The following is a 15,928-nucleotide window of genomic DNA, read 5'->3' on the forward strand; positions in this document are numbered from 1 at the left end:
TGACTATTAGATATACTCCTCAACAAAATGGTATTGCTGAAAGGAAGAATAGGACTTTAGTGGAAATGGCACGTTGTATGCTACAATCTAAGAATCTTCCTTTGTTTCTATGGGTTGAAGCTATTAATACCACATCTCATGTTTTCAATAGATCTCCCACAAATGTTTTGCAAAACATTACTCCTGAAGAAGCTTGGAGTGGAAGAAAACCTAATGTTAAGTATTTTAGAGTGTTTGGATGTGAAGCCTATGCCCATGTACCAAATGAGATTAGAGAAAAGAAATTTGATAAGAAAAGCATTAAGTGCATCTTTGTGGGGTATGGTGACCAAAGGAAAGGATATAGGTTATATGATCCTAGTGTGGAAGATGTGTTTACAAGTAGGGATGTCAAGTTTAATAAAGGGTTTGATGATATGCCAATATCCACTCCTATTCCACATGTTTCCATTGAGAATCATGAAGATCCTAATGATTTTGAAACTAGTGAAAGTTCTAAGGAACCCTTTGACATGGATAAAAAATCTAGTCCTTCTCCAAAGACCAAGAGTATTCAAGAAATTTATCAAATGACTCATCAAATTAATTATGCTTTGATGACCACCATAATGAAGACTAATGATCCTCAAACAAATGAAGAGGCCAAAGGAAAACATGAATGGGAAGAAGCTATGAAAAATGAGTATGATTCATTGATAAAGAACAACACTTGGGAATTGGTAGAGTTGCCAAAAGGTAAGAATGTGGTTAACAATAAGTGGGTATACAAGACCAAGTTCAAGTCGGATGGGAGTATTGAAAAACATAAGGCAAGACTAGTGGCCAAAGGGTATTCACAAAAAGAAGGGATTGATTACACATAAAATTTTGCCCTAGTAGCAAAGATTAGTACTGTCAGACTTATTATAGCATTAACAGCTCATTTTAAGTGGTCTTTACACCAAATGGATGTTAAAAATGCATTTTTGAACAGTGAAATTAATGAAGAGATATATATGACTCAGCCACAAGGATTTGAGATTGAAGGGAAAGAACATTTGGCTTGCAAATTAAGGAAGTCTTTATATGGTCTCAAATAGGCTCCAAGGGCTTGGTATGCTAAAATTGATGAATATTTTCAAATTAAAGGCTTCCATAATAGTCCACATGATCCAAATTTGTATGTGAAGGAATTTGCTAGTGGTGATATCATAATCATTGTGCTTTATGTTGATGATCTTATTATCACAGGACATAGCATGGATAAAATTAGTAACATAAAGTTAAGCTTGCAAAATACATTTGAAACATCTTGATTTTCTACACTATTTTCTTGGTATACAAGTATGGCAAAAGGATGATGGATTTTATCTTTCTCAGACTAAGTATGCCCTAGACATATTGAAGAGGTTTCAAATGACAGAATGTAAAAGTGTATCTACTCCAATTGCTTCGGGGTTGAAATTAAGCAAGGACATGGAAGGTGAAGATGTTGATCCTACCTTATATAGGCAATTGGTTGGTAGTCTTGTATATTTAACACACACTCATCCTGATATTTCTTTTGCAGTTAGTGTGGTTTCCAGATTTTTGAGCTCACCTAAAGTCCCACATTGAATAGATACTAAAAGAATACTAAGATATGTGAAAGGGACTTTAACGATGGGCATCTATTATTCATTTCATGGAGATATTTCCCTTATTGGCTATTCAGATTCTGATTGGGCAGGAAGCATGGATGATTGCAAGTCCACTACAAGTTATGTTGTTTATCTTGGTGTAGGTCCCATTTCGTGGTGTAGTAAAAAGAAATCTACCATAGTTCTATCCACTACAGAAGCTGAATATACTATGGCAAACAAAGTAGCAAAAGAAATCACTTGGCTATGAGCTATTCTATCAGTCCTTAAGCAACATCATGCAAGGCCTTCTCTACTTCATTGTGACAATCAAAGTGCCATATCATTGTCTAAGAATCCAGTGTTCCATGCTCACACCAAACATATTGAAGTCTATAATCATTATATTAGGCATCTTCTCCAACAATAGGTGATTCATCTTCAATATTGCAAGATAGAGGACCAGATTGCTGACTTATTCACCAAGGCTTTAAGTGCAGCCAAGTTTGTATCTCTTCGACATCTTTTGGGCTTAAGAGCAATGACATAATTGTCTACAATCTGAATTTTTTTACAATGAGGTCGTCTTCCTTGATAACTAATCCTTCTTGTTGCTATGATACTATGGGTTTGTGAGATTGTACCTCTGGGATAAAGAAAGATAAGTCCTTCTCATTTGAGTCTACAAGCTCTTTGGTACTACTTTTCTCATTTTCACTTGCTAGTTCTTGCACATGGGGTTTCTTCTTGATGAAAATAGCACCATAGAAAGATTTTAACCAGTCCACTTGTTTTGTAAGTTCTCCGGTAACCTCTCTGATAGGATTTCTTTGGAAGGGTGGGATGAAGATAAAGATATCTGATGTATCTTCTTCTTTTGCTGGAACCCAATCCTTTAAAATTTCTTGATATGTAAGGAAGACTTTCTGGCATTCTTCCTCAATAGAGCCACCAACCTCCATCTTTGGGGAGGTACCTTTAGATTTTTGAGAAAAGAAAACACTGCAACTGCGATTCTTTCCCCAGTAAAGTCGCCAAAAATCTGTTAGTGAACAGATTGTCCTTCCAGGAAATGTGTACAAATTTGACTCTGAATGCCCAAGCAAGAGGACAAATCAGCACCAACAGTTGGATAGGTTATCATTGGGTTGATAATCTTCCTCTGAATTTTATTGGGTACAGCTCTCCATATAAAATATACAATCAATTAATTATACGCACTTTTAACCTAAAAGTACGAAAGGATGCCAAGCATCTATCTGTAAACACAGAGCAGATGCAAAAACCTATACTACTACATTGAAAGAAAGCAAAGAACAATAGGTGACACAAAGTTCATTTGTTGAACACTGCATTACATAGCAAAAATGAAAATATATCTTCCGTTCTCTTGAGAGAATTAAAAATCAAATCCTTTAAAGATATTTGAACTGATAATGTAACAAGAAAACAATGATATCAAAAAGTAATTCAGAGAAAACTAAAAATGACACAAGGTTCATAATCAGTGGAAGGAAAATACACCATAATCAAAGTTCTGATATACTTAACCCTCAATCTCCCTACCTTGATTGCAAAAGATCACAAAGTATCTTGTGCACATTACAACCAAACCACTATTTCAAGAAAGACAGAAACTCCTTTCAAATATTACATCAACTATCAAAATCCTATCTCTATCTCAGGCACACAATTCTGAAAAAGAAAAAGAAATGCCCATGCTCTGCCTCTCACAGCCTCTCAAGAAAAATGGAATAATTTTGCAAGATCTCCTCCCTGCCTGAAGCACAAAGTCTATAGCCTAGAAGAAGCTAGAATAAAACTCTCCCCTTGTTGACAGCACATAGTCTATAGCTGCCGGAAGCAAAAGTGGAACCCCCTTCCCTTTGCTATTCTGATCATAAATAAACATCAGTAGGTGGTATTCATTTCTTGTAACCGAATCTTGAAAATTTGTATTATTTTTTAAATCATTCTCGTGGAAACTTTTCAATTTTCCCTCCACCATCTTGTTAACTCCCCAACTTTTATTTTTTCAAGATTAACTCATCTTTGGTTATCAAAATTGATTCTTGAAACTACCCTATTTTACTATCAGATTGTCATCGACTTTTTCTATCTTTATAAGATATTTAAATATCATTCCCACTAATGATGATATAATGTTTTTAAAACATTATAATAGCATTTTCTTCTCTTTAAGCTTTTATCCATGACACTTGTCACTATGCAACATCGAGCAACCTTTGAATGGGGATTGTTAAGTCATATTAATTGCTGCACTTGAAGCGTTTCTTCAAAATGAATCATCAAATCATACGACAAATCCATTGAATTTCTCTTAAACTATAATATATTGGAAAGGATTTAACAATGAATGTGCCTCGACTGGCAATAGTACTATCCACAACCTTTGATTTGCCACTACCACATCTAAGACCTCTAAGAATGTCATCCATTTCAACATTTGCTAGTGACAACCTGATATCCACCTTGTTTGGAAGAACAAGTGTGATTGATGACTAATGCAAGCCATAGAATGAGATTTTCTTCTAAGGCTATTGCAATTAGATTTTCCCAAATGATGAATAAACATACTTATAATCAAGCACTACAACATAATTACAACCTATTATAACACACAATATCTTATGTAATCTAAAATGCTTTTCTCTAAGTTCAATTTTCTGAGAGTTGAATGCATGCGCAACTAGACTATGTGTAGTTGCAACAGGCTTTGAAAAGCATTCTATAACCTTTCATAGTTGTAACTCTGTGCCTGAATCACTTATGACTGTCATGTGTATGATTCACATGCTTATCGGCTTAAAGAAATTGACAAAGCTTGGCCATAGAGCTTTGGAGGCCAATAATCATCCTCTATACCTGTTGATTCATCATTGATACTCATGCCAAGGAAAATGCATATGAAAAACCATTCAGAGTATCAAATTTCAGCGTATGTAGCATTCCAACCAACATGACAATCGATGATATATTCATCTCTGAATCTCAGCTTCATTCTGTAGGTTTCAAGTTCTCAAGCATATTGTAGCTCTCCATATATTAATGAGCACACATCATATAACAAGACACAGGTTAGGGATAACTCAGGTTGATTTTGCTGAGAAGATTGAATGAACCAATATTGCACTTTTGATTGTAACAACCCGATGAATATTTGCTGGAAACAATTATATATGCCAGCCTAATTAGGTGCTAGCAAAAGGATTGCATCCCATGGACCATATCCAATTTTGAATTTTATTTTTATGAGCATGGTTCTATGTCCACTAGCTATTGCTTACCAAGTATACATTGTGCTTGCCATAATTGTGCTCCATCATATCTATGATTAATGAAGTATAAAACAACGTTGACTGCCAAAGGAAGGGATGTTCCTGCAAAAAGGACTCTAAGTGCTCACCCTCCAATTAGTCTTCTTCGAGCTTGATATACCCAATCCTATTCTACAATATCTTCTGCCAAGAAGAGTTCTAACACCCAACTCTATAACCCATTAGAGCTCATGCCTGAGAGCTTTTATAAAGACATCACTACTTTTAGTGTCTTTAGGTGTGACCACAGGCACCGTGGTCTTCATGATATTACCTGCGCAAATTCAAAACTCTATATTGATGCATTCACAAATAGTTTCTATTTGATGTCTAATTATTCCCTTAATTATGATCTTTAAAGCATGTAACATTGAGGCCGAGAGGAACTATGGGTATGTTCATTGATTTTCCTGATGATCAAGCTTGACTGCTACTTTCATCTCAGTATCACTTGCACTCGATGTATCCTCTACTAAGGAACTCAAGCTTATGGCCTTATTTTTGAAGAGTTAACTGATCTTGGGCATTCTTAGACGTCCCTACAAGCATCTTTAATTATCTTCTACCTCGTGGCTATAATGATGAGTTCCACACATAGGACATGATTTGAATTGATTTTGTCACCTTTTCATTGTTTAGGATTTCCCATTAGGTTTAAAACTTCTTTAAAACTTTGAGGATGGAAGATTTTGGATTCAAATAGGAATTCAAATCATTGAATATTTCCCACACTTCTTATGTAATATTTCAACCTAGGGGCATAGGACTGCACCTTTGAGTTTTGAAAAGTATTTAAATCTAAATTTGCCTCTAAATCCAAATAGGTCAAATCCTTGAACTATTGAATTGTCTTAAACCTGTCACGTCACATGAATTTTTCTGAATACAAAGTAAGCCATATTGAATCAACAAGCTCATAGGATCATTTGAACCCATTCCAACAAACTAAACCACTTATCCCGAGACATATATCTACTTCTTTAACCACTAAAAAAAATTGAAGTGATATGCCCATAAAGAAATTGGTAAATTTAATGAAACTTCTTGTGGAATCTGAATCTGAACTCAATGATATCTATACTCCTGCATCAGATCATCGAACTTGAAAAGCCTAAATCTTGTTTCTTGTTTCTAGATCTGCATAAGCATATTGAATCTTTTTAGACCTCTAAAAAGAACTTTGAAGATTCACTATAATTTTACTTTATTCCTTGACCAAGGAGCATCTCCAAAACATTGCCTCTAAATCTCTATACTGAACCATTGAACTTGACAACTTTGAGATTGAACCTGAATCTGTGAGTTAAACCAATGAGCCACCTTGAACCTTTGAAAAACTTTGAAACACCACACTTGAACTTCATCTTAATCTGCACCTCTGCACTTTCTTGAAGTCATGGAACTAACAAACTAAACCTAGTGAATGCATTGGGACAAAATTCTAAACTGCTTTGAAGCACTTTGAACTACTTTGAACTTCAGTTCGAAGTGGTTCAAAAACTTTGAACTTGAAGTTTTAAATTTTTGACCACATTAGGTACTAACAGTTTACGTAGGTTAATTAATTATTTTATTATTTCTTAGGTGAGACACTTAGGATTTTTCATACTCTGATGAGTTTTTATGTTGACAACACTAGAGTAAGCAACTCTAATTCAGCACATGGTGTCTACAACATAAATTTTTGTGCTACACCTTTGTAGGTTTATCCTCTCATCATCACACTTACTCTTGTGCTTAATGGAGGATAACCTATAGCTAGTGGACATGTGCCTAGTTGTATGAATTATCGTGTTGCTAATTCCTAGGAATTCTAGAAACATTCTAGAGGCCTTTATATATAGGCACTCCTAGTGTAATTTTATGTTGAATTAAATACATATTGTTATTCTGATCATACTCTTTCTAGTCTATTGTTGTTTTTGTGCTTGAGTTCCTCGATCTTGGGTGATTTTTCCCTAAGGAAAATTCTTACAAAATCTCCTTGGGTAACATCAAGGGGGGATTGTTGGACTAACTGCCATCCTTCACCTTTTGGATTCATGACATGGATTAACCATCTCTTGTGTTCTATAAGTCTAGTAGTTGTATCGGGTATTAACATGTCACTTGTTTGGTGCATTAACAAGTCTAGCTTATAAAAAATCCATCTATTGATTGATCTTCCTCATTGGGGGCAATCCATCAGGTACATTATCTAATATAATGTTAGAAAACTCTCCCAAAATATTGGTAACTTCTATAGGTATGCCCTCTATGTTGAGAATAGATTGAAGAAGCTAATCAAAGAGGGAGATTGTTGACAACATACAAGTATGACCAATATGCTTTAGTCATTATTTTACCACTAATGTAAAACTTTCTATTTTCTAGTAAGATAACTGCTTAAATGATTTAAGTATTATCACTCTGTTGATTCACGAAGAGGATTTGAGAAAAGGATGTAACAATAGCACCTAGAAGAAAGGTTGAGTTATGATGATGTAAAGACATACAAGAATTAGTTAAGCCAGTGATAATATGATAAATTGATAATCTACTTAAGATTAAAAATGTTGGTTACACTAATAAAGTTTAGAAAAAAAAGTTACACAAAATTTTTCTACCAAGACTGAGTGGATAGTAGGTGTTGAGAAAAGTCAGTACATGTCAAGCAAAAAATTAGTTGGAGCTAAGTAGACATCTATTCTAGTGTATGCCAAGTAAAATAGTGGATGTCGAGTAAAGTTTAGTTGATGCTAAGCACTTGTAAACTTTAATACATGCTAAGTGATTTTTTAGAGGATGTCAAGCAATGTAGTATGTGTCGAGCATCAAAAGCAAGATAATGTTGAGCTACTACAAGGTTGTCAAGCCAAAAACCAATAGCAAATTTTAGTATTTGCCAAGTCACATCCTATGAATGCTAAGTTGCATTCAAGAACCAAGCTACATTTAGATGCCAAGTTATAGAATGAAGTTGGAGCACATTCTGATTCTAAGATTGGTATACATGAAAGACATGCTAAACTACCTAATAGAGATGTACACAATGACTCTCAAGCTGAGGGATAAATTGAAGAAACTAGAACTAAACCAAGATTGTCCAAATATGTGAAGAGACATCATCCTATTGCACAAATCATTGGAGATAAAGATGCTAGACCAATAAGATGCTAGACCAATGACAAGAAATAGATTGAGAAATGATACATGTTTTCTTAGTATGAAGGAACCAAAACTAGTGAGAGATGCTTTAGAAGATGTAGACTAGAGTAAAGCCATGGAAGAACAGATTGAAAAAAATGAGAAAAACAAAATATGGACTCTAGTTCCTAGACCAGAAGACAAAAATGTGATTAGCACTAAGTGGGTATTCAGAAACAAGCTACATGAAAAAGGTGAAGTCACAAGGAACAAGGCAAGATTAGTTTTCAAGGGATATGAACAAGAGGAAAGAATTGACTATGGAGAGACATTTTCCCTTGTTGCTAGGTTGGATGGAGTAAGAACATTACTTTCTTATTCTGCATACAAAGGTTTGAAGGTTTATCAAATAGATATTAAATATGCATTTCTGAATGGCATGTTAAAGGAATAAGTTTATATGGAACAACTAGAAGGATTTTTTGATATTAATAATAAGAACATGGTATGTAGATTACACAAAGCTCTATATGGTTTGAAACAAGCACCAAGAGTATGGTATGAGATACTTCATAACTATCTTGTGAAGATTGGATTTGAAAGGACTGATGATAACAATAATCTTTACATGAAGATAGAGAAAGGAAAATGCATTTTTTTATCTAAAATTTTGTTGATGATATCATATTTGGAGGAAAAGATGCTTTATGTAAGGATTTTGCAAATCAAATGAAGCAAGAATTTGAAATGTCTATGTCTGGAGAGATCAAACTCTTTGTGGATTGCTAAATATATCAAATGAAATATGGTATATACATCACTCAGTCAAAGTATGTCAAGGAAATATTGAAAATTTTTAAATTGGAGGATTCCAAACTAGTAAGTACACCTATGGTGATAGGACACAAGTTGTCAAAGAATGATGATTCAACTAAGCTGAATCAAATATTGTATAGGTCTATGATTGGAAAATTATAATATGTAGTACATAGATAACCTGATATTGCATTATCTATAGGGATAGTCACAAGATTATTTGCTAATCCCAAGGAGAATCATTTGATGGTTATAAAGAGAATAATGAGATATCTGAAAGGAATAGAAGAGTATGGTCTATACTATAAGAAAAATGAGAAATTTGAATTAAGAGTCTATAATGATGCTGATTGGGCTAGAAACATTGATGACAGAAAGAGCACTAGTGAAAGAGCATTTTTCTTAGGCAAGAGGTTGATTACGTGGACTGGTAAGAAACAAAATTGGACTTCACAATCTACTACTGAAGCTAAATATGTTGTTGCTATTGTAAATTGTTTCAACATTGTATGCATCAAAAATTACTCAAAGGTATGAAAGAAGAGATCACATAACTAGTGACACTTTATTGTGATAATACATTGCTATCTATATATCAAATAATCTTGTGATGCACAAAAACGCTAAGCACATTGCAATCAAGTATCATTACTTGAGAGAGTTATTTCAAGATAAAGAGGTGAAGATGGAATATGTTAACACTAAAGAGAAAATTTCTGATATCTTCACAAAAATCATTACCTAAGGATTCTCATGAGTATCTAAGAGGTAAACTAGGGGTGATACCCCTATAAAAAGCTATTTAAGTAATAAGAGGAGTGCCCTACATCAAACAAGCTAATGTTCATATGTTACACATTGATGTAGAGGATCTTGCTTTAGTAGCTTTCAAAAGTAATCAAAGAGCTAAAACTTCAAATCAATCAGAAGCAAGGTGAGAGAGGAAGAAAAATAAAGAAACTAAAGAAGCTTATATCTACATGTTAAGATGACAAATTTTTGGCATAAGTCTTTGGTATTGTTGTCAAAGAGGGACAAATTGACTGATCAAGAGGGAGATATCAAGAGATAATTGTAAAAGAGATGGAGAGATTACTAATCAAGAGAGATTGTAGATCTACTGATTAGAGGAGAACACAAGTATGATGAGGAATATGGAGAAACACAAGAATGAGGGAGAAATCCTAACATCTACCTAGTGAGAGGGAGATACATGAAGAAACTCATAGGGAGTTATAAGAAAGAGTTTTGTAACCTATTTAGAGGATAGAAGTTGTTGATAGAGGGAGAGATTTCAATATAAGGAATTATTTTATTTTTGGTGTTTTGATTGGTCTTACTATTTTAACCTAGTTAGTTTGGGTAAACAAGGTGTTTTCCATTTGGTTGATCAGTTTGGTTTGGCATCAAAGCCAAAGAGAGAGATTTTTGAGAATAGATTGAAGAAGCTAATCAAAGAGGGAGATTGTAAAGGGAGATTTTTCAAAACATAAAAGTATGACCAATATGCTTCAATCCTTTTTTTCACTAATGTCAAGCCTGCTATTTTTTGGTAAGACAATTACTTACATGATTTAAGTACTATTACTTAGTTGATTGATGAAGAGGATTTGATCAAAAGATGTAAAAATAACACTTAGATGAAAGGATTTGATTAGGACCAAGTTCCTCTCTACCTATAAACACTTCCCAACAGATTGAGGATGACCTGGTCAAGGAAAGGACCCTCATGCTTGGAGAAGAGGAAGGGAAGGTTGTCTCATAGAAAGGTTTTTAGGAGTCTGGTTTGGACCTTTTCCCCAGTGAGGAAGAGCCAGTTTTGGGCTCCATAGAAGAGGCAAAGGAAAGTGAAAATAAGGAAATTATCATCTTTTAGGATCCAGAGGTAAACTTGGTTTCCACTAGAGAAGCAGTGACCAAAATAGTAAAAAAGGACTTGTTGAAAGATCTGGACCAAAGGGTAGATCTTCTTAGCACCCCAAGGAATGGTAATAAGGCTTCTAGATTGTTGAAGTTTGAAAAGAAGGGAGAGATACCTAGGAAGAATCAAATTAGAGACCCATCCAAGGCTTCTCCTGTGACAACCAGGAGTAGTTGCAAACCAGATGTGGGCTCTACAACCAAAGTAGGTAGAAAATCAATAAGGGATTCCAGAGAAGAGGAGACCAGAAGATGTTTGGCGAATGGGTGCCAAAGCACTCTAAAGGATTTTTCTAAGAGTAAAAAATGAAGATCATCTCATGGAATATTAGGGGCCTAAATGGAGCCCATAAACAAGAAATTATTAGGAATCTGATTAGAGACCAGAGACTAGACATTTTGATGATCCAAGAAACAAAAATAAAAAAGGATTCTTTGAGAAATATAAAGTTCAATAACCTAATGAGTGGGGAGGCTTCAGACTCTGATGGAGCCTTTGGGGGCCTAATGACTTTATACAAGACTAAACTTTTCAAGGTGAAATTAGTTTTCAATGAAGGTAATATTCTTTTTTGTAAATTTTTCCATATCCATTCCAATGAATTTTGGTTCTTGATCAATATTTATGCTCCCAATAATAAGAGAGATAGAAATTTCTACTAGTTTAGAGCAGAAGTGTTGGTATAGAATAGTAACGTGAAAAAATGAATCATTATGGGAGACTTCAACACCCCTCTTCTGGACAAGGAGAAGAAGGGTGGTCTACCTCAAGAATGGGAAAGCAAGCATAACTATTCTAACTTCATCAATGGTTTGGCTTTTCTGGATTTGGACCTAATGGGAGGTGACTTCACCTAGTCCAATAAACATTTAGGCAAGGAGTGTATTCAGGTTAGACTAGATAGATCCCTCATTCTTCTAATTGGCTACAGTTCTCCTCTTGCAAGTTAGCTCTTTTTCTTAGAATTGGGTCCGACCACTCCCCCATCTCCCTCCCTCTCAATTGCTCCTTTTGATCCCTATAGACCTCCTCCCTTCTATTTTGAGAAAATGTGGACCTCCCACCCTAACCTTATAGAAAGAATTAAGATTTGGTGGAGCATAGATGTGGAAGGAACTGCAATGTTCAAGGTGGCTAGAAAACTTAGCAATGTTAAAAGGATGATAAAAGCTTGGAATAAGTCAGATTTTGGTCATTTATTCTCTCTTAAAGAGGACCTCTCTAAAAATCTCTCTTCTATCCAAGCCTCCATTCAGGAAAATGAGTATGATGCCTCGAATAGGGAAGCAAAGCTATCCATCCTGTCTGATTTACATGACATTATTAGCAAAGAGGGAAAGTTTTAGAGGCAAAGATCTAGAATCAATTGGCTCAAGGAAGGAGACCAAAACACAAAGTTCTTCCATTTATCCACTCTTAAGCATAGAGCTAATAATAGGATTTCTGGCCTGAAGAAAGATCAGGGTGTGCTGACTAAGGAAGAAGAAATTTCTTTTGAAGCTATTTCTTTTTTCTCCTCCCTTTTTTCTTGGGATCCTTTACTCTCTAAAGTGGACCAGGATGACATTATCTCTTGTATCCCTCAGATCCTCCAACCACACCATAATAATCTACTTTGGGCCATTCCTTCTAATTCTGAAGTAAGAGAAGCTTTTTTTTCTCTTTTGGCAGACAAATCACCTGAACCTAATGGATTTCCCACCTTCTTTTTCCAAATGTACTGGTTTGTCATTATGAAGGACGTCGTTAAGGCTGTTCAGGAGTTCTTTGGAGCTAGAAGTATTCTGAAGGAAATCAACTCCACATTCTTAGTTCTTATTCCCAAAGTGCTAGGAGCTGACACTCTGGATAAGTTAAGACCCATCAGCTTATGCAACTCATTTTATAAGATCATCTTGAAGGTGCTCACTTTGTGGCTATTTAAGATTCTCCCGCTAATTATTTCTTAGCAATAATCTGGTTTTGTCCTGGGTAGATAGATTTTAGATTTGATTATCATGGTGCATGAAGTGATTCACTCTATGGAAGCTGGAAAGAGAGAAGAAATGTTACTCAAACTAGACATGTCTAAAGCTTATGATCGGGTGGATTGGTATTTTTTGGATTTGGTGTTGAAGGCTTTTGGCTTTGATGTCAAATCGTGGAAGCTAATCCCCCAGCTGGTCACCACCCCCTCTCTAGCTATTTTAGTAAATGGATCCCCCTTAGATTTCTTCAAACCTACCAGAGGGCTATGTCAAGGGGATCCTCTATCACCTATACTCTTTATTATCTTGGCAGAATGTATCGACAGACTTATGGAGAAGAAAAAGAAAGAAGGGAGGATAAAAGGTTTTAAACCTTCTTCCAAAAGCACCCCCTTTATGCATCAGCAATTTGTTGATGATACTATTATGGGTGGAGAGGCCTTGGTCAAGGAGGCCAAGGCTATGAAAGACACTTTGGACACCTATTCTAGAGGGTCAGGGCAGCTCATCAATTGGGACAAAAGCTCTATTTTCTTTATCAATACTCCGAAGGAAAGATAGAAGAAAATCTCCAAAATCTTGGGATGTCAGGTGGGGAAGCTTCTTTCTATCTACCTTGGTCTCCCCTTGGGAACAACCCCATCTGAATCCTTTTGGAATGGTATCATGGAAAGGTTTAGTAAGAAGCTAGCTGGTTGGAAAGAAGCCATTCTTAGCCAAGCTGGAAAATGTCAACTAGCTAAATCCATCCTCCAAAACTTGCCAATATATGCTCTGAGCCTTTTTAATATATTGGTGAAATATGCCGAGAGGATGGAGAAAATTCAAAGGGATTTTTTATGGATGGGAACTGAAAGGAATAAAAGGTACCCCCTTGTTGCTTGGGATAAAGTTTGCCTCCCTAAGAGGAAAGGAGGCCTAGGAATCAAGAAACTCACTCACCTCAATAAGGGCCTCCTGGCTAAGAAAATCTGGCACATCTTTAGTAGCACGAGGGAATGGAGAGACACTGCGGTAAATAAGTATATAAAAAGGCCCTCTATTCAGTTCACTCTATTCAGTGAGGATATTCCAAGAGGCTCAGTTGTTTGGAATGGTTTCTTAAAAGCTAGGGACTTGGCAAACTCTAAAGTCTCCTGGAATCTGGGTAATGGGGAGAATATTCTATTTTGGTTTGACTGTTGGCTTTCTTAGGGCCCCCTTATGAATAAACCTAGCTATGGATCATGGGCTAATGATTGCATCAACATTTTTGAGCAAAAAGTCAACAATTACAAGACCAAATAGGGATGGAAGGACCTTTCCATTATCTCAAAGGACCTCAAACCAATCATGATCATGCTTAATTCCTTATCCCTAAGCAGTAATAAGGATGAACTAGTTTGGAGGGATACTACTAGTGGGCTCTATTCGGTAGCCTCTGAGTACTCTTCTTTATGGAGCTTAAAAGAGTCTCCCCCTTGGTCGAGGGCTTGGCTCCCGAGCCTCATGCCAAAAGTCAACATGGTTTTTTAGTTGGCTCTTCAAGAAAAAACTCTCACCCAGGAAAATCTCATCAAAAGAGGTCATATCATGCCTAGTAGATGTGTTTTGTGTAAAGAGGAGTTAGAGATAGGTAATCATTTGTTTGTTCACTGCTCTTACTCTAGGATAGTTTGGGGCTTCCTCACCCAGGACCTTGGCCACAACTGGTGCTTTCCTTCCAACCTTCTAGACTTTTCCTGTCAATCGTATTGCATATTCAATGGGTCTACCTTGTAGGAAATTAGCTCCTGGCTCCTACCCCATTTTTGTTGGAGCATATGGAAGGAGAGAAACAATCAAATTTTCAGAGATAGGGAGGAGCCAGCTTTAGTTGTTGGAAGGAAGATCTTCGGTAAGATAAAGGATAATTTTTTAGTGAGGAAGGGGGGAGTTTTTGAGATAGGAGGTAGGATAAAGGAGAAGGTAAAAGATAGAGAGAGGAAAAGATAGGAAGCCAAGTGGCTCCTCCCCCCTGAAGGCTGGCACAAAGACAACTTTGACGAAGCCTCCAAGGGCAACCCAAGATCTTCAGGTAGTGGAGGTGTGATAAGGAATGAAAATAGAGACAATATTGTGGCTTTTTCTCTCTCGTTGGATTTCCAAACAAATCATTTTGCGGAAGCCAATGCAGCGTGCAATGTTGTAAAATTGGCTTTTGAAATTGGGGTCACCAATTTATGGCTTGAAGGGGACTTGAATAACATTATAAAGTGCATCAATGGTAATTCATATCCATCTTGGACGATTGCAAATCTCATTGATGAGACTAGAGAGACCCTTTCCAAATTTAATAGAATCCATGTCACCCATACTTTCTAGGAAGCAAACCTGGTTGCTAATAGGTTTACTAATATAGGGGTCGACACAGACTAAAAAATGGCTTGTCTTCCTAGAACTTTTTCACCGAAGGACGTTAAAAGTTTGATCGACTTGGATAAAATCCAAGAAAGTACAAAGAAAATAAAGCTTTAATTATGAATATGAAGGGATTAAGAAATAAGGGTACTTTTCATAATAGAAGCATGGGAAAATGTAAATGCAGTAATACATTATTACTTAATTGACACGCTTTATGGGTTGTTTATTGCAATTGCTTTTGGGGAAATAGCAGGATTATTTTTCTCTATTCTTTGCTTACTCTCGGAGGTCCATTTTAGTCACAAAGTGAAGAGCACATGAGTAAAGTGGGTGTGCAGTTAGTAGAAATGGTTGGTGAGAGATGTATAAAGGAGTCAGTGGGGGATTTATAGAAATGGAGAAGTAGGCCAAAAGTGTGGGAAAACCTTGAAGAGGGTGGGGTTACTAATTATATCATGAAGCTACATGGATTCGATTAGGAGGTGACCAAAAGCATGGTGGGGTCTTGGAAGGATGGCAAGGTGAAGGTGAATGGTATCTACTTTAGGATAACGAAGGAGGTGATTGTAGTTATCACTAAAATCCCTATCGAGGGTTTTAAATTCTTCAAGGATAAGAAGCTCTCAGCCAATTCACTTAGGAACTTTGTGGAGAGTGAGAAGGAATTGAAGGCATTGAAAAAGATTGACACCTACTATGTCCCCAACTCCATGAAGAAGCAGTGGAGGTATGTTCTGAAAGCTATTATTGAGTACATTACTTTGGACCCTAGGTTTGATA

This window comes from Cupressus sempervirens, chromosome 1 (assembly GCF_028749045.1).
Source record: "Cupressus sempervirens isolate cs-2001-9-10 chromosome 1, ASM2874904v1, whole genome shotgun sequence".
Taxonomy (NCBI): Eukaryota; Viridiplantae; Streptophyta; class Pinopsida; order Cupressales; family Cupressaceae; genus Cupressus; species Cupressus sempervirens.